The sequence below is a fragment of the Neopsephotus bourkii genome, unplaced genomic scaffold (genome assembly GCF_033783945.1).
Source record: "Neopsephotus bourkii isolate Nb327-2 ecotype Australia unplaced genomic scaffold, CSIRO-AGI_Nbou_v1 NB_533, whole genome shotgun sequence".
NCBI lineage: Eukaryota > Metazoa > Chordata > Aves > Psittaciformes > Psittacidae > Neopsephotus > Neopsephotus bourkii.
The window spans coordinates 2,040,911-2,062,582 of NW_026901034.1; the positions used below are offsets into that span (position 1 = coordinate 2,040,911).

The 21,672-nt window shown below is 52.2% G+C and overlaps 1 protein-coding gene across 8 annotated transcripts in view; it reads left to right on the forward strand.

Moving 5' to 3' along the window:
- Positions 1 to 21,672, forward strand: part of LOC133210912 (ankyrin repeat and fibronectin type-III domain-containing protein 1-like) — a 227,458-nt gene that overhangs the window by 164,510 nt on the left and 41,276 nt on the right. For 2 of the 8 annotated variants that reach the window (XM_061350764.1, XM_061350766.1), the window contains exon 1: positions 16,960 to 17,313. The exons of the other annotated variants lie outside the window; for them this stretch is intronic. The gene's annotated coding sequence lies outside the window, so the exon portion shown is untranslated. Of the gene's footprint in view, positions 1 to 16,959; positions 17,314 to 21,672 lie in introns of those variants that run through there. 8 annotated transcript variants of the gene reach the window in all.

The window sequence follows — 21,672 nt, forward strand, 5'->3', positions numbered from 1 at the left end:
TGTTCAAGGCCAGGTTGGACGGGGCTTGGAGCAACCTGGTCTGGTGGAAGGTGTCCCTGCCCATGGCAGGGGATTGGGACTGGATGAGCTTTAAGGTCCCTTCCAGTCCAAACAGTTCTGTGATTGTCTCCAGCGTGGTTGTTTACTGCTTTGCACCGGTATGGACCACAAGCAGAACAGGATGTATGCTGTGGGTGGAGACCCTGCGGCTTTGAGCCACCAGAGCTCCTGAGAAGCACAAATTGCTGCTGGTGGTGGAAATAACAGCATTAACCTTGAGGGCAATTGGCTGGGTCCCCAAGCTCTGAAGTTGGTGTTTATCCTATGGCTCTTTGCTCTGGAGGGATAATCAGGCTGAATACACTGATTTACTTGGTCTGTACTGAGCAGACTGTGAGGAGACATGTAGATAACACCAGTTTGCTCAGGAAACAGTGTGAGGACATTAAAGGAGGAAAATGCTATTGTCTTTACTGCATCCTGACAACGCAGTGTGTGCAGATATTTCAGGCTTAGAGCTTTTCTGCAAGTTTTCTGGCATTATCAAAGACAGGATTCAGAATAGCACAGTGACTCCCATGAGATGTGCTGTGGGAAGGGACAAGGGTGCGGGTGCTTCATTGTCTCTTCAGCCTTGGGACATCATGTAAAAGGGCATCACCTCCAGCAGCGCCGTGTAATTTATGGGGAAATTAATTCTTCTTCCAGAAGTACCTCATCTCTCCATGACAGCTAGCTCAGATCTCTGGCATCAGTCTTGCCACTTATGGCTGTCAACACATCCAGAAGGTATGACTGAAGGTAGGCTGAGCCTATAATAATTACTGAAGAAACACTGGAGAATGGTATTTCTACCTAATTAAAGACCTGACTGAATCAAACTATGGAAAGTACAGGGAGACAGACCTTGGCAAGACTTTGACACATTCTACTGAGAGGTTGTGGGAGGTTGCTAACCCTCAGCCACAAGAAAACACCTTCTTGCCGCACAGTAAATGGAATTGTGTGTACTGCTTTCAGGAAATAGGCTGGAGAAGGAGGCAAAAGGAACCCCAGGGCCTGCAAAATCCCATTTCCACATTTAAAAATAGAAAAGCCAAACCTTCCAAAAGGCTTGAATGCTTCAAGAAAACTTCTGGAGCTGACAGCTCTCAAACAGGAGCTGTTACAGGTTTTTCTTTGTGGTATCATGTAGGAAGGAAAAAGCACCCAAGGAGGGAAGGCTCAGCTGCATTCATTCTGCCCCTCAGATGTCAGAGATGCTTATTACTGATACAGCTATCTCATTAGAAAGCTGAAATACAGTTTCAAATTGGGGCTCCTCATGACCTAGGTCCTACCATGGAGCTGCACAGCATTGCAGTTTCCCATTGCATGGGAATTCCTGCCAGAGTCAGCAAGGTAGTTCCATGTGCCCTCTTCAAGCACCAGTTTGGTCATCTGTTTCCTATTGTGTTCCTTTTCTGTCCTTCTTTTAATCAAAGCTTTTGTCCTGGATCCTAAGCCACCGTTTGGCAGATCACAGAACCACAGGCTGATTAGGGTGGGTAAGGACCTTAAAGCTCATCCAGTTCCAACCCCCTGCCACAGGCAGGGACACCTTCCACCAGACCAGGCTGCTCCAAGCCCTGTCCAACCTGGCCTTGAACACTGCCAGGGATGGGGCAGCCACAGCTTCTCTGGGCACCCTGTGCCAGCGTCTCAGCACCCTCACAGGGAAGGACTTCTGCCTAAGAGCTCATCTCAGTCTCCCCTCTGTCAGGTTAAAGCCATTCCCCCTTGTCCTGTCCCTACAGGCCCTTGTCCAAAGCCCCTCTCCAGCTTTCTTGTAGCCCGTTTAGGCACTGGAGCTGCTCTAAGGTCTCCCCTTAAGGAGCCTTCTCTTCTCCAGGCTGAACCAGCCCAGCTCTCTCAGCCTGGCTCCAGAGCAGAGCTGCTTCAGCCCTTGCAGCACCTATGTGGCCTCCTCTGGACTCACTCCAAAAGCTGCATGTTCTTACAGTTTCAGGCACCAGGTGTGGGCTTAGCATTCCAGGCAGGATCCAAATGTGTGCCCTTAGCATTGCTTGTCTTGAGGGTCCTTCAGCTCTTGGCAACAATCTTCCCAAAGAAGGTACAGCACAAGAGCTACTATCTCCAGATGTTTCCCTTGTTCCCAGATGTTTCCAGTAAGCTTCTCTGGATGCACACAGCATTTTGACCACCTGTGTGAGGGCTAGGTTGCCAAACCTGGTTGTGTTTGATACCAAATCTGCCATGCGGCTGCTTGGTTTTGCCATTTCCAGACCAACTGGATGGCTCTGAGGATGAGGAGGAATCTGCTTCTAGGCTCTTATGAAGCTTCTGTGTCCCTGGCCTCCCCAGAGCTGGTGAGTGTCACTGAAAGTCCTGGTTTCAACCAGAAACTAGTCTCAGACTTCTAACCAGTTTCTAACCATCTCAGACTGATTTCTAACTGCCCTAGTGTCGCTGTTGCAAATCACTGGCTTCATAAGTGATGAAGCTGATCTCTGAAGGTAGGGAGGAAGCAGCATGGCTGCTGCTGAAGATATCTGTCCTGCTTTTTTGAAAGCATCCTGTGGAGGTCCCACCTTTAGCATTTTGTTGGCTGGCTAGAGCCACCAGTGCTGTCATTAGGAGGCACCACGTCCATCACAGTTAGTGGGTCTGCTATATGATCAGCATCAGCATCATGGACCTGATGGATGATGATGGATCATCCATCAGCATCAGGCTGGACCACGTGATGGATCCCACCAGTGCAGAGCATGATCCTAGGGGATCTCCTTGCCACAAGACCTTGTTCCCCTGAGCAGTGAGGACACTGGGGGTGTGGGTGGGGTGTCAGCCATAGTGAATGTGAAACCCTGAATATTTGTACACAAAGGCCATGCTGAAATCTCCGTCCTAGGCCAGACATCAGAGGTGTCAGTTTTGATTTCCCAAACACAGAGAGAGCCCTTTCAGCCCCAGCCTGCTCAGACACTGCAGCTTTAATGTGCAAGCACCCAGCGTGTTTCCACTCCCCTGAAATGCATCAATCAGGTCTCGGTGAGGCTCTGAAAGAGCCAGTTTGTTAAACAAACACACTTAGTGTAAAAAGTTTATTCCAGTTAATTAGGACTTCATTGCAATGGAAACAAATTACCCAGCTGTCATCTGCCAAGGCAAACAGCAACAGGGGAGAGGGGGTCCTGGCCAGGCAGGAGACAAACAGCCATCTCAGGCAGCCTTATTTATGGCCTTTTAATATATTTCTGTATTTATTTGGACATTCTTGAGCTGGAGAGCTGGGTTATTGCTGAGCCGCATGCCCCAGCACTTGCATGGTGCAGACTGTCACCAGTGGCAGGTTATCTGCCTGTGGGGCTCCTGGACCAAGAGCTAGTGCTGCCTGTGGGACCTGATGTCTGTGTCCCTGGGGACATCCTTTGGGCTTGTCCAGGGCTCTTGCTTCAGAGACGGAGGTGAGGTGCTTGGTGTGCAAGTGGTGGGCAGGTCAGGGTGAGTCCTGGTCCTGCTTGCCAATGGTGGTGGGGGATATGGGGGTCCCCAAATGGAGCAGTGGGGTGGGGAGGCACTGGGGAGGCCTGGGGGCTACTGGGAACTTTGCCCCATCTAGAGATTTCTACACTTCTGTGGTTCCCTGCCCTTGCAGCAGGGTGCCCTGTGTCTGCATTGACCCCAGGTGTGAGTTTCCATCCATGCTGTAGTCTTATTTCCCCCTTTGAGCCCAGACAATGAACTTTCAGGCTCCCACTCATTTCCAGCTCATTTTATTTAAGCAAACACTCCATTGACATACTTTGTTCCTCCAAGAGCTTTTATTGAAGAAGAGGAAAGAGAAAGGAGGAGCTGGGGCTGGGACAGTGGATAGGGCAGCCGGGAGGCACATAGGGAGCTGGAGGCCATGCAATTCCCATGGGAGTGCTTCAGGAGCTGGGCAGGATGGTGCTGGCTCCTGCAGCTGGCACGGAAGTGACAGATAAACCTGTAGGATTAACAGCGTGTATTGTGTCAGGAGAGCAGCATCCCCTTCCTGCAGCATTAGTCACCCGAGCCTGCCACCGGGCTGGGGGAGGCAAGTGCAAGTCATCAGATTACCCTGCTCCCACTTGGGCTGTCATTGTCTCGTGTCCCTCCAGCGCTGCCCTTCATCACCAGGAGGCCTGTGCCAAGGCTGCCTTGGGGACAGGCGGAAGATGTTGGCTCTGAGGATGGATGGGTGTAAGCAGTACATGTCCTCTTGGCCACAGAGGTGGTCCCTACTGTTGTTGCTGGCAGCGTGATGGCTTGGGGTAGCACAAGCACACGCGATCTATCTTGGGGATGCATTTCCCGCTCCAGGCCTTGGGGACATGGAGAACAAAAGCCATTGCACTGGGACCTTCCAGTGAGCTTGGATTTCTCTTAGAGCCTGGTGGATAAACCCAGGGCTCTTCCACCCTCCTTGTCTACCACAGTTGCATCCAGGGCAGATTTTTCTGGTCCTGTGGTATCTTGAAATTCACATTTGAATTTCTCATTGTAAGCGAGCTGCCGTCCTTAGCCTCTGACATACTCTCCAAGAATGGTTCTGTTGTCGTATAGCTGTGGGATCACTGTGCCCGTGTGCTGAGGTTTCTGCCTATGATGACACATATTCATGGGGGTGTAAAGCCTGGGTCAGGGCACACATCCTTGGAGGGGAGAAAACAGCTATGGAGATGAGCCCTGAGACTGGACTGCTGTCACCTGAGGAATGTGGGAAAAATGGTGACCAGCACTGGAAAGGACACCGGATTTGGCTTGATTTCTGGAGCTTAGAAGGGAGAGAAGGAGGGATTGAGGCGTTTGGCTCAAGCACCGTGGTCCTTCACAATTGCTGGCCTATCTTGAGAGGTGATTTGAAAATACAAGGCTAAAAGGCATCAAGGAACCTCAGTGCCACATTGCCCAGCCTGAGAGTTGAGCTCTGTTGGAGATTACCCAGCACTGCTTGAGAAGCAGCAATGCCCTTTGGTCTCCGTGCTCCTGCTCTCCCCAGGAGCCTTGGTGGGCAGAGCCAGAGTGTGAGGTGCTAGTCATCTCCCTCCTCCGGCTGGCAACCCTCTATTATTAGGGATTTTAGCTTTCTGTTTCTACACTGACTTGTTGGCAGTGCTTATTTTTAGCTCCTCCAGTGCCTTCCAGATCCCTCTAGGGATTCTTTCTTTCTCTCTCTCTCTCCCCCTCCTACAGGTTTGTTTGTAATGCAGCCGTGTTGATTTGAACCATGAGCAGGAGCTTTCAATGCTAGAGGATGAGGAAGGGAGGCTGCACTGTGGTGTTTGTGCAGCAAGATAAACCTTTGGGTGTTTATCTAAGGTTGATGGGCCTGTGGGGACTGGGCACTGTGAGGCAAGGACTGGGGTGGTGGGACAGCACACCGCTCCCACCTCCAGCCAGGTGCCTTTGTGGTCGTCACTCAAGATCAGCATATGTTGGGTGGCTGTCATCTCCGTGGCTCTTCTCCACACTGAAATTTCTCTTAGTTCACTCCCCAGGATGCGTGGAGTGGGTGGGAATTCAGATCAGAATCACTGTACCGATGGAAACAAAACCCAGGGTCCTCTTGCTGCTCCGCAGCCAGGTTGGGTGGAAATTTTTAAGTGATTTTTTTAAAGCCCTGCATAAGGTAACTCAAAACAAGTTGCCGAGTATATTTTGGACTCTGGTGGAGCTGTCGTCGTCGCCTCACTTCGCCTGCTGTCTGTTCCAGACAAGGGCTCACTTTGAGCCTATGCTTCTGCTGAGCAGGGGGGGGAATGTTTTCATTCCCAATTTAGAGCATCTGTCCTGCCAGGGTCCAGCTCCTGTCTCTGCTGAGCCTGGTGTGGTGCTGGGAGTCCGGGGGCTCCCTGCAGCCAATTTACCTGTAGCCACTAGCTCCAGGGCTGTGCTAACATGCTCCCTAGAAAATGTGACTGTCTTTGGACTCAAGGCTCCCTGTGCTTGCCCTGGGCTGGCACTCAGTGGGGGATGTGTGAAGGTACAGTTTGCGCTCTGTTTTTTCTAGGATTTCTCTTATTTTGCAGGGGAAGGGAGGTTTGCTTATTTTGAAACACCTAAAATATAGGTTGATATTCAGTATGGCTCTGCTGTTTTTCCTAGGGAGACACAGCACTGGGAGGTCCTGTTCAGGTATGGCTTTGGTGGTGGTAGCTCCATCACTGTGGCCTTGATCCAGGAAAGTGTTTTTTGAAGCATTGATCTCTATGGGCTCCTCTTACCAGGGAGATGAGCACATGCTTAAGTGTTTGGTTGGACTTAGTCCTGTAAAAGCAGAGTCCCTGCAGCAGCTGAGGGAACCAAAGCCAACCATTCAAGCAAACCTAAGTGCCACTCGCAAGGCCATAAGAATTCGATCCCCTTGCAGCATCAAGGCCTGAGCATCATGGTGTGGCAGTTCCTCTTCTCCATGGATTAACCAGCTGCAAGGAGGAGTAGGGAGAGCAGGCACAGCAGCTGCATGTCTCCAGGAAGTGAGTGGTAGGACATGCTGAAGAAGACAACGACCAGTGCCTGCAGTGGTGCTCTTAGTGAATTGTGTTTTGCAAAGCCATTGATCAGCCATCGTCTAACAGCCCTTTCATAGAATCCCAGACTGGTTTGGGCTGGAAGGGACCTTAAAGCTCACCCAGTTCCAACCCCCTGAGACAAGCAGGGACACCTTCCACTAGAACAGGCTGCTCCAAGCCCCGTCCAACCTGGCCTTGAACACTGCCAGGGATGGGGCAGCCACAGCTTCTCTGGGCACCCTGTGCCAGTGTCTCAGCACCCTCACAGGGGAGAACTCCTGCCTAAGAGCTCATCTCAGTCTCCCCTCTGTCAGGTTAAAGCCATTCCCCCTTGTCCTGTCCCTACAGGCCCTTGCCCAAAGCCCCTCTCCAGGTTTCTTGTAGCCCCCTTAGGCACTGGAGCTGCTCTAAGGTCTCCCCTTAAGGAGCCTTCTCTTCAGGGTGAACAAGCCCAGCTCTCTCAGCATGATGTCATGATCATATTGTAATGATCTTTCTATCATGACAAGGTTATGGCTGGCTGAAAACTTGCCCAGGACTAACAGAGGGGCCTGGGTTACCTCCACTTTAATCAAGCGACCTTTTGCTGGACACGAGAGGCACTGAACCAGCACCCTAGGTGCTGGAACCACACTGGACTTTCCCTTCTTTCTGCTGTTTTGCTTTGGGGCTTGACTGGAGCTTTTCTAGGGTTGAAGTCATTAAGTCTTTTCTGCTCTTTAGTTTTATAACGCTCATTAGCGCAGTCCGTATCAAAGAACAGCATATTCCCTTCCTGCCCTCATTTTGTCCCTAGTTAGTAACCCTTTGCTGCTTTGGCACATTCGGAAAAAGTAGTCTGGGGAAGGACTCCTTGTATAGTAGACAGACATCAGCACTTTCAGTCTGATTTGAAAGGTGGCATTAATTCAAAGAGAGGGCTTGGTGAAGTGACTGCATGAGGCCTAAGTTATGTTTCTGGGCAGCACTGAACCATCTTGTATCAAAGCATGGCAGCATGTGTGTGTTCCTCCGAGCTGCTGAGAGATGTTTTGAACCCAGATGGTTGCTTTTCCTTTCAGAAATGGGCTGAACAGCAGCATCCTGCTCCTCCATTCCCCCATGAGGTTCTGCTTCAGAGATACCCATTGCTGAGGATCAGGGTGCAATGAAAACCATTCTAACAGGGTTGAGTGGTGTAAGGGAAGACTGAAGGTGCCTGCGAATATGTAGCAAAGGCTGAGCTGCTGCATGTGCTGCAGGTGGGAGCCATGTTTTGGCTGGAGTTGGATGGGAGGCTAAGCATCTGTTCTGCTCCTGAAGCCCCACCATCTTCCTCAGTTGGGTTTTATCAGTACTGTGGAACAGACCGAGGACACCAGACTGAGATTTGAAGCAAGTCAGGACAACCATTGCAAGACCATGCTCTGCCCTGGGGAGTTGGAGTGCCCCATGTGCTGAACCCACGTGCTGCATTAGTGACAGCTACATGCTGAGGACTCATGGGGATTGACTGGAGGTAGGGAGCCTGGTCTGGGGAGGTTCAGGAGGCCACCTACCTGGTGGGACCCTTTCCTGTGGAGGAGGGGTTTGTACCAAGCAGGGCTGAGACACCTCAGAACAGTGAAATGCTGAGTCCACGGTATGGTTTCAGTAAACCTGGGATTTAGTTCCAGGGAGGATCAGGATCTGTGTGTGAGTTTGACAGTCAAGGAAAAGGAAGCAGAAGACACCACGATGCCCTAAATCTTGGAGACAAGGTCTCTCATCTTACCTGTTATGGCCGTGGCTGTCTCAGGTTCTCTTTTGTACTGTTTGTGAAAACAGACATCTTTCTTCAGAGCCTCCAGAGCCTCAGCTCTTGGCTGCAGCGCCCTGTGGATCTGCCAACTGGTTGCATTAAAAGGCAGGTTTTGCTCTGAGAAGCTGGAAGGCTATAGCCTGGGTGGAGTTGCAGCAAGGTGTGAAGGGTGCTGTATTCAGTGGGACCTTCCTGCCGTGGTGTCCCCAGCCCACAGGCATCATTCACTGTGCACTGAGATATGTTCACAGCAACAACCTGCAATGTTTTCTGTGCTCAAGGATGGAGGGGGAAGATGAGACGTGCAAAACACCCATGCTGTTGACAGCATGAATAATCCACCTCTTCTTGATGCTTCAGGGCTACAGGTTTTCTCCAAGGACAAGCCATCCCTTGGTTCATCTTTCATTGCTGTCAAGCTAGGGTTTCAGGTCAGCCAGTGCCAAGCCTCACATCACGGGTTTGTCATTGTGTGTCTCCACTGTGCTTGTGTTAGTGGGCAGATGTTGTCCAAAGGCAGAGAGGGCCTTGCACAACCACAGAGCAGTGCTGTGGTCTGACGTGTGAAGCCCAAGCCCATGATGAAAGGCAGATAGTGAGAAGGTCACCCACCATGGCTCATGTCCCTGCTGCTGCCTTTGCCCTATGGCTGTGGTCTTTGCCGCAGGATTCCTTGGTTGGGAACAGAAGTGTCTTCATCTGCATCACTAGAGGCTCAGTCTAGGAAGAGATGCAACCCTCTCACATCCTTGTCCCCGCATTGCTGCCCTCAGTGTGGCCATGCATGAAGGGCATTTTAGGTGCCAGAGCTCTGCTGATGGGCAATGTCTCATCTGGAGGATGTCAAGTGCCACTAGTTTTCCTGCTGGGGGTGACTCTTACATTAAAAGGCTCCTGTGTCAGAATAAACCACCTTTTGCTGGCCTGGTGGGATCCGAGGAAATGTGCCTGACGGTGACTGAATGATGCTGGGCATGGTGCAGCGTAGACAGCTGGCTTCTGAGGAGCTCATCTCCCTGTGGGTGTTCAAACAGCAAAGGACAGTCCCTATACACCTGGGGACAGGTGGATAGTAAGAGTTAATGTGGAAACCTAGGCACAGAGACTGGGCTTCTAGCTGAGTCCGTGCAGCCCAGACTGGTGTCCTATAGTTTTCATAGTACCAGGTGAAAATGGCTGTGCTGGGTCTTCTTGCAGCCTGGAGGAGGACCCCATCCCCATGCGCAGTCTCTTGCTGAGGTCACCCCATCCAGCTGGTCCTTGGCTGGATACTGGCTGGAGACGTGCTCCACACAGGGACCACATCTCTGGTGGATCACAGTGAGGCTCCTGGCCCTGGAAATGGCTTTGGCCTGTCTTGCTTGGCTCCCATTGCAGCACATCCCTCCTCCTAGTCATGGATGTTTGGCTTTTGGGTCATTCTTATTGGAGCTGAGACCATTTGTTCTTCCTTGAGGGCAGCAAGAACTTCTTGCTCTCCCTCGCCTTGTTGCTGGAGTCTCTCATGCCCCAGGCGCCGAGAAGCAATCCTTTCACTTGGCTGCAGAAATGGGCTCAGCATCCCAGAAATTCAGGCTTTCATGTGGGAGCCAATAGTCACACAACCTTCATCCAGAAACCATCATTATCAACCGCTTGCTTTTTCTTGGTTTCTTTGAACTACAGCTCCCAGGATGCCTGAAGATATGCAGACATCCCGAAGACAGTGGTTTCCCATAAACTTTTGGGGTTTCATGCTTCGCAGGCAGGAATGTTTTTATTGCATCGCAAATCTCTTCAAGTCCCTCACAGCCCGGCAGCACATCCCCGCTGTGGGGGGAGGCACGCCAAGGGCTTTTCTCTCCTGCATTTTCCCCCTTCTTGCAAGAGGGACCTTTGTAAATCCCTGTCATGCCTTTTCAAGGGGGCTTTTGGACTGGGGGGAAGTTTGGATGAGCTACGGTTTGCCTGTAGGGATGCGTTTTCCATTCTCCTGGTCCCTGTTATTTCAAGGGCTGTTAAGCAGTGTGCTGCATCCCCGTCTACATTGCTGGGCAAAGCTGATGGGTGAGTGCCTTGGGTAGGGTGGTGAGAGGTTCTCACTGAACTGGGAAGCAGTGAAGATTTTGGGAACAGAAAAAGATGCAGATTCATGCACTGGTGCAAGAGAGCCCAGCGGGCTGGGTTGTAAATCCTGACGTGCTCCCAAAACCTGAGGGAAATAGTTCTTTAATATGGAACAATGTTTTTGCAACACTGACCTGGTGGGTCCCCATCTCCCAGTCCCTAGGACAGATCCACCCCTGTGGCAGCTGGACCATCAGGGGCACTGCATGCTGTGCACGAGTCCCATGGGTGCATCCACAACTACACATCTTCCTGCTGTCCATCCTGGGACCCATTCCAGGACCATCGCTGCTGCTCATCACCTGGAGGGTACTGACAGCAGAGTGGGGTCTGTAGACTGACCCAGCTGTCCCTTGTAACTGCTCACTTTCTGTAGGAGAGGCAGCACAGAGGGCAGAAGAGAGCTGTGTGTAACTTGGTGGCATTTTATGGCATTGTTCTTCTGACTGAAAATGGATGAGTTTTTCCCAACTGGTGCTGATGTACACCAGTTTTATATCTTAGGGTCAGTCTTGTGTAATTGTGCATTCCTCCTTTTTCCTTTTAGTTAGTTAACAAAAAAAAAAAAACCAAAACAAACAAACAAACAAAAAGCCCAGGATCCTCCATGGATTGGGTTTTATTATGTAGTTCTTCTATAGGTGCTACTTCACCAGTTTGAGGAGCTTTGTGAATGAAACATAGAGGTACTGTGTGCCCCTTTGGGGGCCACCAGGACCACCAAGCTCTCAGCTCTAGCTGGAGGCAACGCATGCGTGGGTCAGGCTCAGTGTGTCACCATGGGACGTGTCCCTGAGGCCAGTGGGATGCTGCTGGAGGTGTGTTTCTGGGCAGACATCCTGGTGCCTCCAGGGTCTGGGCTCATTCTCTGCAGCCCCCAGTGCAAGCATGCGGGCACTCACAAGCACTCCATGTGCACAGGCAACTCCCACATGCATGCACAGCTCCTGGCACCTGCATTCCCATCACGGGGTGGTCCACAGAAGGAGGTTAGGGCCAGCCCAGAAAGAAAAACCATCGTGGCTCTGCGGCCAGCTCGCGTTAACCACATCACTGCTCTCCTGCACTTGGAAAAGCTGGGCTGCCTGGCAGCCCAGAATAACATAACAAGCTTTTCCATTTCTGCAGCAGCATGGTACGTGGGGCCATGGCAAACAAGAGCCGGCTCCAGCACAAGTGCAGCACTCAGACTAAACAACGGCTCAGCCCCAGAGCAGCCTGTGCTCCCCAGAGGGGGAGCAGGCTAAAGTCACAGCTGCCAGGGCAGAGGGGGATGGCATGACAGGGATGCTGGGGCATGGCAAGGATGTTGGGACATGGCAGGGATGCTGGGTCATAGAGGGATGCTGGGGCATGGTGAGGGTGCCAGGACATGAAATGGGTACTGGGGCGTGGAGGGGATGCAGGGCCATGGCGGGATGCTGAGGTATGGCGGGGATGCTGAAACATGGTGAAGATACTGGGACATGGCAGGGATGCTGAGACTTGACAGGGATGCTGGGGCATAGCAGGGATGCTGGGATAACACAGTGGTGTCTTGCCAGGCATGGGCTCAGCCTAAGCTGCTGCCAGAGTGGGTGAAGAAAGGTGAAGGTCCTTCCAGGGTGCTTCTCACCTGTCCACAATGATTGCATACATACAAAAGGATTTGTTGGATTTTGTCATTTTGTCTTTTTTTATTATTATTATTTTTTTCATCTTTTTAATTAGGATAAAAGTTTTATTTGCTGGGGGAATATTCTGAAAACTGCCAGGACTGGATACAGAGCACTCCTGTCCCCTGGCAAGACGGGAACAAGTCTGTTCCTCTGCCTTGGCAGGCATACAGTCAAGCATGCTCACGCAGCCCAGTTGGAAGAGCCCAAGCTCTGTCCTGCTGCTCAGGAAGGAGCAATGTCTTCATTACAAACAATAGTAAAGGGAAAGTATGGACTTGTTAAAAATAAGCAAAGTGATGGAGATTTTTCCCAGGGAAAAGCATATTTGTCTATTTTATTTTGTAGATTTTATTTAACGGTTGCCTGTAGATGGCTGGATTTCTGTTTTGAAAGTAGATTAAGCTAATTTTGAGGGTGACTCATACTGGTATGTGCCATTCATGAAACAGTGCTCATCAATGATATGGTTTGTGGCAGGGAGTCAGGAAAAGATCTTTGCTTACACAGAATTATAGACAGGTTTGGGTTAGAAGAGAACTTACAGTTCACCGAGTTCCAACCCCCTGCCATGGGCAGGGACACCTTCCACCAGACCAGGTTGCTCCAAGCCCCGTCCAACCTGGCCTTGAACACTGCCAGGGATGGGGCAGCCACAGCTTCTCTGGGCACCCTGTGCCAGTGCCTCAGCACCCTCACAGGGAAGAGCTTCTGCCTAAGAGCTCATCTCAGTCTCCCCTCTGTCAAGTTAAAGCCATTCCCCCTTGTCCTGTCCCTACAGGCCCTTGTCCAAAGCCCCTCTCTAGGTTTCCTGTAGCCCCTTTAGGCGCTGGGAGCTGCTCTAAGGTCTCCCCTTAAGGAGCCTTCTCTTCTCCAGGCTGAACCAGCGCAGCTCTCTCAGCCTGGCTCCAGAGCAGAGCTGCTCCAGCCCTCACAGCATCTCCGTGACCTCCTCTGGACTCACTCCAACAGCTCCGTGCCCCTCTTGTGCTGTTGCCCCAGAGCTGGATCAGGACTGCAGGGAAGGTCTTCCCGGAGCACAATGGAGGGGGACACTCTCCTCCCTCAACCTGCTGCTCACGCTCTGGGGATGCAACCCAGCACATGGGGGGTTCCAGACTGCAAGCGCACACTGTGGGTTATGTCCAGCTTTTCATCCACCAGTGCCCCCAAATCCTTCTCTTCTTCTAAGCTGTTTTACAGCTCACTGGTTGTAACAGGGTCTTAACTTGACATGGTATGTGCAAGAAGATCTCAGTCTAAATATCATTTAGAGTCTGGAGCAAGAGGAAATTTCTGTATCATTTTATATCATTTTCAGGATCCCACCTCTTCCGAAGTCCCACAGCCCAATTCATGGGCTACATTCATATCAGTAGGGGCAGAGTCTCTTGGCAGCATGTCCCACTGCGTCCTTACTGTGCTTGCCCATGAGATGCTTCCGCTTGTACCCACATAGAGATGAGTTCCCAAAAGGACTGTGCGTGCCCATGGGTAATGCTGATGCCCAGGGAGGAAGACGATGCTTTTGCACATCATGTCCCCATCAGTGGCACAAGCATGATGGGGGCTGAGGGTGCAGTGTGACGCACCAGGCTGTGGACACACGTGCCCAGCATCTCTGTTCCTGCACCGGCAGCTGTTGGCCAGAGCGGGGACAGTTATTGTCAAAATGCAAATGAACAAAATCATTGTTTTGATAAAGAATATTTAGGGGAGGACATGCAAATTTACCTTCCATTCAGAGCGTTCATGGGTATTAAAATACTATGTTTGAAAGCCAAAGCAAAGGAACATTTTAATTTGGGACTCATCAGATGGTTCCTTCTGCTTGGATTAGCACCAGATTCTGTGCAGCAAATACTCTGAGTTTGACAAAACTCTGGTTTTCAAAGAAAACAAGAAAAAAGGTTCTAAAAATGCTGTCCATTTCCAGGGTTTGCTGCTGTGGTCATTTGCTTCTGCTCTCATGAAGCAACCTCCCTGGTGCTGAATACTGGACAGGCCAACAGGAGCAGGCTTTAGGAAGTGCAAGTAGGATGTTTGATTTGGTTTCTTCCTGAATGCTGCTTTAATTTGGCCTCTAAATTGCTCTGAAAAGTCAGCCCAGGGTGCTGCTTTTGGAGGGGTGGGACCTCAGAGCACACCTGAAGGGTGCTGAAGGGATTGGAGCAAGCACAGTCATGAGGCACTCCGCTTGCTGCCAGAGAGTGCTCTGAAGGGATGGGTGGTGTTTCTTTCCTTGGTTTTCTTTGTAAGTACCCTCCAAATAAAGCCTCCTATTCCAGTTTGGAAACAGCTGTGCTGCTTATTTAAATACATCCGTGAGGTATCTCTGTCCTTCTCCCCCTGCTTCCCTTCTCCTTTCATCCTTGTGTGTACCTACCCGCCTTGTGTTGCGGGTCAGAAATAGAGACCAGCCACCAACTTGCTAACTGTAATGCAGCCTGATAATGCCAACTATAATTAGCTGTACGTATCGAAGCATTTTTGCTGGTGGAAGTTTTTTGTGACCCTGTTCTCATACTTTAAATAGAGGATCCTGTCTGCTTATCCTGGCTCTTTGCTCCAGAGCCTGCAGGCTCCAGCTTGGTCCTTCCCAGAGAAGCCAGCTCAGCATCAGCCTTGGTGCCTGCATCCACCAGGCCTGCCAAAGCAGTGCTCACTGTCAGTCTTTAAGTGCTGCTTATGCCCCCCAGTTCATGGCAAATGTTGATGACTAGCAAGAAATTTGCTGCCAGAAAGCCCCTTCCCTAAGCCCCTGTTACTGCAGGGCTGCCCTGGGTTCTGCTTACTGGGGTTTTGATCTGTCTTCTTTATGGCTTTAGGGTACTCATCAACCAAGAGGCAGCTTACACTGACATGTGCTGTGGCACAAGGAAGAATGGTTCAGGTTCTCTGAACCATTCAGGGACTCAGGTCAACTTGTCCTGAGTTGCAGCAATGTGTCCCAGGGCTGTTCAGACATTTCTCCTTGTCTCTTTTTGAGACCTCCATCTGCTTTCTTTACCATCTCCTGCAACTCCTGCAACTCTTTCCCCCCTGGCAGCATCCCTACTGTCCCTCTCTCTGGCCTTGGAAGCCTCAGCATGGTGGTGAACTCTCCTCCCCTTGCAGCAAACCCTCACTGGGCACACACACCCCCCCACAGTCCAGCTCTGGGGCAACAATGCAAGAGGGATGTGGAGCTGCCACTCCTCGTTACCTTGGCTGATGAGGAACCCAAAGACGGATCGTAGAGCAGCTTCCAGTCACTAAATGGACCTACAAGAAAGCTGAAGAGGGGCTTTGGACAAGATGTCCCTGCCTGTGGCAGGGGGTTGGGACTGGATGGGCCTTAAGGTCCTTTCCGATACAGACCAGTCTGAGATCCTATGAAATTACTGTTAGGTGATGGCTGATCTGTTCCGAGGCAAACTGTTCAACACTGTGGTGCTCAGTGGGGGAGAGATTCCCTAATGTGGTAGCCTGTGGGCAGACCTTGGGCTGTAATGGCATCAGATCTCGCAGACTAATCACTTTTTGAGTCAGCCTGAGACATGGGACAATGAATCCCTGAAGGAAACATGGGAATTGGAGAATTTCCTGATGAGTTCCTTTCCCTGTGTGGTTCCAATGCCCTGCTCTTTGGGTCGACATCCCCTTGAGATGCTCTCTGCAGCCCTGCTCAGGGAGTATGAGCTCAACTGAGCTCCTGTGCTGCTGCCTTGGGGAAGGCACTGCACTGCTCCGGGGGTTGAACTGTTTTGTGCTAGCAGGAGATCACCCAAGCTTCCCATTTCCAGCCCTGGGCAGCATCTGGGCAGTGGGGGTGAGCCCCAGATCTGCAGTGTCCTGTACCGATGTGGGGCTCATCAGCAGAAGCCTGAGTGGGCAGCATTGGCAGGCAGCAATAGCCATGTGCAGTCAGTGTCCATCTGTGAGCTAAGGGAACACATCGAGGGCTTAGGAATTCACTGTGGGCAGAGTCCTGTGCCTTTTGCTCACTCTAGCAGTGGTGGAACATCTCAACTCATGGACGGTGCTCATGGATTTAGGAAATTGTGGAGGAGGAATGTGAGGAGTGTGAAATATGTGGCTGGCTGCAGCTCACCATATTCATGGTCACCCATGACCCCATGGATAGCCAGCCAAACCCACTTTCCTGAGTGGTGAGGGCTGGGGCAGGAGAGTCTGGCAGTGTGGGGGTTTCTTGGGCCTCCCTCTTCCCAACCTTGCCTGGGCACCCCAAAAGTTTTAGTGGGACTCAGGCAGTTTTCAGCACTCTCTGCTTTCTCCCCCTCTCAATATTAACAAGTAGCCAAATAGAGTGGCAACAGGGTGGCAGGGGCTTACATCTTCTGAGGATGCTGGTGGGATTTGGTGGCACATTGTTGCATCAGGAGTGCCACAGAAAGCTCAAAGCCAGGGGAGGTAACCCCAAAGCATTGCTCCATCCTGCCTGGTGGTTGGTCCTTCTACAGCAAAATCTGGTTCCCCTCATCCAAGCTCAGTCTCCCCATCCAAGCCTGGTCCCTCCGTCCAAGTGGAGTGCCCCCATCCAAGCCTGGTCCCTTCATGCAGGCTCAGTCCCTCCATCCAAGCAGAGTCCCCCCATCCAAGTCTGGTCCCTTCATGCAGGCTCAGTCCCCCCATCCAAGCCTGGTCCCCCATCTGAGCTCATTCTCCCCATCCAAGCCTGATCCCCCACCTGAGCTCAGTCCCCCCATCCAAGCCTGGTCCCTCCATGCAGGCTCAGTTCCCCCATCCAAGCCTGGTCTCCCACCTGAGCTCATTCCCCCCATCCAAGTCTGGTCCCTCCATCCCAGCCTGGTCCCCTCAGCCGAGCCCGTGCAGACTCGTGGTTACGTAAAGCTCTGGCAAGCGTGACCAGGAGATTCTTCAGTGTCGGAATCTGAGTCACATGGGGCTGGTTTATTTCCCCCTCTGCTAATCTCGTTTCTATAGAAACAAGATTGGGAGAAAAAAAAAAAAGGGATGAAAGAAAAGAAAAAAAACCACACAAAAACAGAGCCAAGCCCGGAGCAAGTGAGAAACCTGAGGTGATGTGTTAGAGACGCCGAGGTGGCAGATGAGGAGTGAAGCAGGGGATGCTGGCCAGGATGGGAGCATGCCTGTGGCTGTGTGCGTCAAGGGGACAGGGATTCTCTCAAAGAGCCACTCTTGGATGAGCTGCTCTTCCAGCAGCAGGCAATCAGCAGAGCCAGGAGGGAAGGAAGCAGCGGCTGTGCAGGTGAGTGAGCATTGCTTGTGTGGCACCGCGCATCCTTCCCGGCACGGCATGGCACCATGCTGTGCCCAGCTCACCCAGGCTCCTGTCCTGGCTTCTGCTTCGGGTGTACAGTCATGGCTGGAGCCGTGGTCAGTGTGCTGTGCTCCGGTGAGCAGGGCCAAGTCTGGCCCGGAGCTGGCTGAGTGCACGTCCGCTTCCTAAAGCCTCCCTCTCCCAACAGTCTGCCTGCTCTGGAGGCACCTTTCCAGCATCCATTGTTTTCCTTCTATTTTATTCTAACTGCACCTGTGCAAATGAAAGACTCACAGGAGCTGAGCCCTGCTGCTGCAGGGAGTGCACTGAGCTGTGCTCACCCGGAGACAGTGTCCAGTTCTCCAAGGCCAGGCTGCAGCCAGGATGCCTGTGGTGGGGATAAGTCCAACTCCAAAGCTGGTTTTACAGTGATTGTTCCCAAAGGGGGGACCAGCTGAAAACGCTGCTTGTTTCCCTGCTGCCAGGTGCCAAGGCTGCCCACAGCTGCTTCACAGCTTGTCCTGGGACTTGTGCTTGCCTGTGCTGATCCAAGAGGCTGGAAGCTGCCTGCCAGGAGCTGGGTTAGTTCAGAACCACATTCAAGCATGTGCTGGCTCCCGATTCTCTAGATAGGGAAGGCAACAAGTGAGAGTTACTCCTGCCCAGGCTGGGAGATGTCCATCTCTGTGGGATGGAATGGCTCGTGCCTGTGGTGGTGAGGGCTTTGGCTGGGCATATTTGGTAGAGCTGCAGCATCGCTGGTGCTGCCAGACCCATGCCAGTGCCTGCACCAGCACTGCCTCATGACCATGGGCATCCCACACTCATGGCATGGTGCACTGTACCAGCACAGAGCATGGTGTGTGTGTCCTGCAGCTCTGGACACTGCACGGCCAGCTCTTGCAGTCCAGTGGCTGCAGGCTGCTGAATAGTGTTGCTCCTTGCAGAGGCAGCATCGTGTCCCTTCATGGGACACTATGGGGGAGAGGCAGGGATGCAGAGCCCAGGGGGCAGGGATTGTGCTTGTCATCGCTTTCCACTGATGGCATGGTGTGGGGGATGTGGTGGTGAGGCACTGCAGACCCTGACCAAATCCATGCCTGTGCACAGCGGGTGAAGCCAGAGGGATGAATTGAGTACCTGTGTATTTCTGTACTAGTGATACTGCTCACCCACTGCCTGGCCAGCGAGGGGGTGGAGGGAGGCACTTCAGGCCCTTGTCCTCATCTGGGAAGACAGCTGAGTGGATTTTTGTGCTGGATGCTGTATGCTGTGGTGGCTTAGGGAGCTGGCAGAGCCAGAGGCTGCCATCACACTGTGTCTGTGCCTGCATTCCCAATGCCTCCAAGAGCCAGGAATCACCTAGGTTGGGGCCACACCCCCAAAAACTGTGCCTGGTGACAAGATGACCGTCAGGCTGGTATTACATGGCATGTTCTAGTGCTAAGCTGGAGTCTTCCTCCTTGGCCAGTCTGGGTTGTGGTGGCATCAAGGGCCCAAGTGCTGCTCTGGGCACCCTCTGCTCATCCTGTTTGAACACCCTGAGAGACACCAGCACAAACAAGGCTGGCGACACCACTGTCCCCGTCTCCCATCAGCAGCAGTATCTGCCTCTGGCTGCCCCTGTCTGTGGCCAGGGCTGGGTGCTGTTGTTGGTGCCAGGGGGTCCTGACACTCCATTGTATGCCCGAAGAGGTGGTTGTATGGGGGAGCTGTCACATGTGGGATCCTTGGCAGTGTCAGCTCTGCTGTGCTGGGAGCTTTGGAGGGAAGGACTGAGAATGGGTATTGCTGCAGGAGTATCCAGGGCTGGTAATTCTTTCTGCAGGAAAGATGCTGTGTTCTGACTTCAGCACTGACATGAGACTCTGAACATGTGTAATCTGGCTGACAGATGGCAAGTCATAGAGGTGTGATTTATGCTACAGCACAGTAGCTAACAACCTTCTCTGGTTGTCAGGAGACAATTCTTCCCAGCACTGCGGTTGATGTTTCAATTGAGGGTTTTTCCCGTGTGTCCCCTTGGCTCCAGGGAGCACCGGTGGCCTTGGCAGGCTCTGGTGCATTTGGTGCCAGGGTCCTTCAAGCCATAGCAGCACTGATGTGAGCTGCTGCAGGGATGCTGCTTCTTATGGTGGGGTGGGCAGGTCACCCCAAATCCTGCTCAGGCTGGGCCATGAGCACTCCCATGGGGAACTGGGGAGCTGTGCTGGCCTTGTCACCATCCTGTGGCTGGGATGAAGCTGGGTCAAGGTGGCAGTGGCTCTCTGGGGTGCCTGCTCCTCAGACTGACACTTGTGGTGCTGAGTGTGCTCATACTGATGGGCGAAGGCATGAAAATCTTGCCCACCAGTGAAGTGCACAAGAGGATGGATGCCGACAGCCATTGGGATCCTGCCTCAATCACACAGCCACTCTGTGCCTCAGTTTCCCTGTCTCTACCTTAAGACCCCTAATGTTGATCTTTCTGAAGGGGTAGGGACATCTACATGCATTTGGAAAGCACTTGGGCAGTGAAAGTATGGTCCCAACAGCACCTCCCTCCCCATGTTAGTGTCTAACCGCTGCTGCCACCCACTGAGTACCGACTCTGGGCTCAGTGCTCAGCTCTGAGACCATCCTGGCCCTGGGAGCACCCCGATCCTGCGGGGTGGAGTAGCCCCAGCAAGAGGAGCTGGGGAAGCTGACCCACAAGCAGGGTCTTAGTGGGGCAAGGGGAGTGGGGCAGAGCAGGCTGCCGGTGCCAGGATGTGTTTGCCTCTGCAGCCACGGCACAGCAGGTATGATTCATTACTTTTTCTGCAGAACAGTTTATGTAAAGCTGCACTGTATAAATAGCCAGATGACACATGAACGTCCTCCTGGCTCTCTAATTAGTGATGCTTCTGCTGGAGCTTTTGGGTCCAGCGGAGGTGAGAGGAGGCTGGTTCATTGCTGAGCACTGGATGAGTGGCTGACAGCTCTCAAGGTGAGGTAATGGCTTGTCAGAGCCATCTCCATTAACCTGGCTGTGAGCAGTCGGAGGGGGTGGGTTACAGGTAGGCTGAAGGGTTGGTCTGGGAGTGAAAGCAGCATTGGTCAACTTCTGTCTCACTTACCCACCCTGGGTTAGGCAGGTCTGCACAGCATCTGCCCTGAGGTGGGGAACATCCCCTAGAGTATCCCTTTTCTCCCTGCATCTTCCTCTGCAATGCCATGCAGCATGTCCCCGCGCACTCAGGTGGCTTCTCCAGCCCCGTCAGTGCAGCCTGTCCCCAGAGACTAATGCTCCTTCATTCCAGGCAATGTTGCACATCACCCTGTTTTCCACCTGCCAGCTCTTCTCAGTGGATTCTGTTGGCTCTGTGAGCAAGCCTGCTTGGGGCATGTGGATGCATTGAGTAAACCTCCTGGTTGTATAATTCATAGAATCATGGAATCTCAGACTGGTTTGGGTTGGAAAGGACCTTAAAGCTCCTCCAGTCCCAACCCCCTGCCACAGGCAGGGACACCTTCCACTAGACCAGGCCGCTCCAAGCCCCGTCCAACCTGGCCTTGAACACTGCCAGGGATGGGGCAGCCACAGCTTCTCTGGGCACCCTGTGCCAGCGCCTCAGCACCCTCACAGGGAAGAGCTTCTTCTTAATTGTTCTGGTTCTACTGGTCCCAAGAGACATGTAACCAGCATGACAGAGGCACTTGTTTCTTACAGGGGGTGTCTGCCTTCTTGCATTCATGCAGATCATTTGGGCTGGGGACCACTTTGGGAGGGATGGCTATAACCGTGCAGGGAGCATGGAGGGGATGTGGCTAGCATAACAAACAGGACAGCATTCTCATGCAGTCCCTGCATCTCCAGAGATCAATATCGCCAGTGTGCTAGCAGCTGGGGATGGAACCCTCACTCCAGAAGCCTCTATCGCAGTGTGAACACTCAAATGCTACTAAGGAGGTGCTATAAGAAGCCAACAGCATCTGTCCCCTGGGGTAATGGTTGGACTTGATGATCTTAAAGGTCTTTTCAAACCTAGTTGATTCTGTGAGAGGTGTGGTGGTGGGGATGTGTTGGTGCTGTGCTCTGCTCGGTGAGCTCTCCTAAGGTGCCTGGATTGCTCCTCTTCAGACACCTCTTCCTCCAGCTGTGAGCAGGGGAAAGCTGTGCTTCGGGTTTTCTGTTGGGTTTCTTTTAGGGCAAACCTCATCCTTTACATCGAAGTAGTTTTTCTTCTCAAGAATGTAAAGAGTGACCCTGGAAGGTCTGAGTGGCTCTTTCCCACTGGTGATTGGAGAGATGAGAGCCTTCTCCAGAAAGCTGTCTCCACCCCGTCCCCAGCAACAGAAATTCATAAGCTGAAAAATAAATCAGTA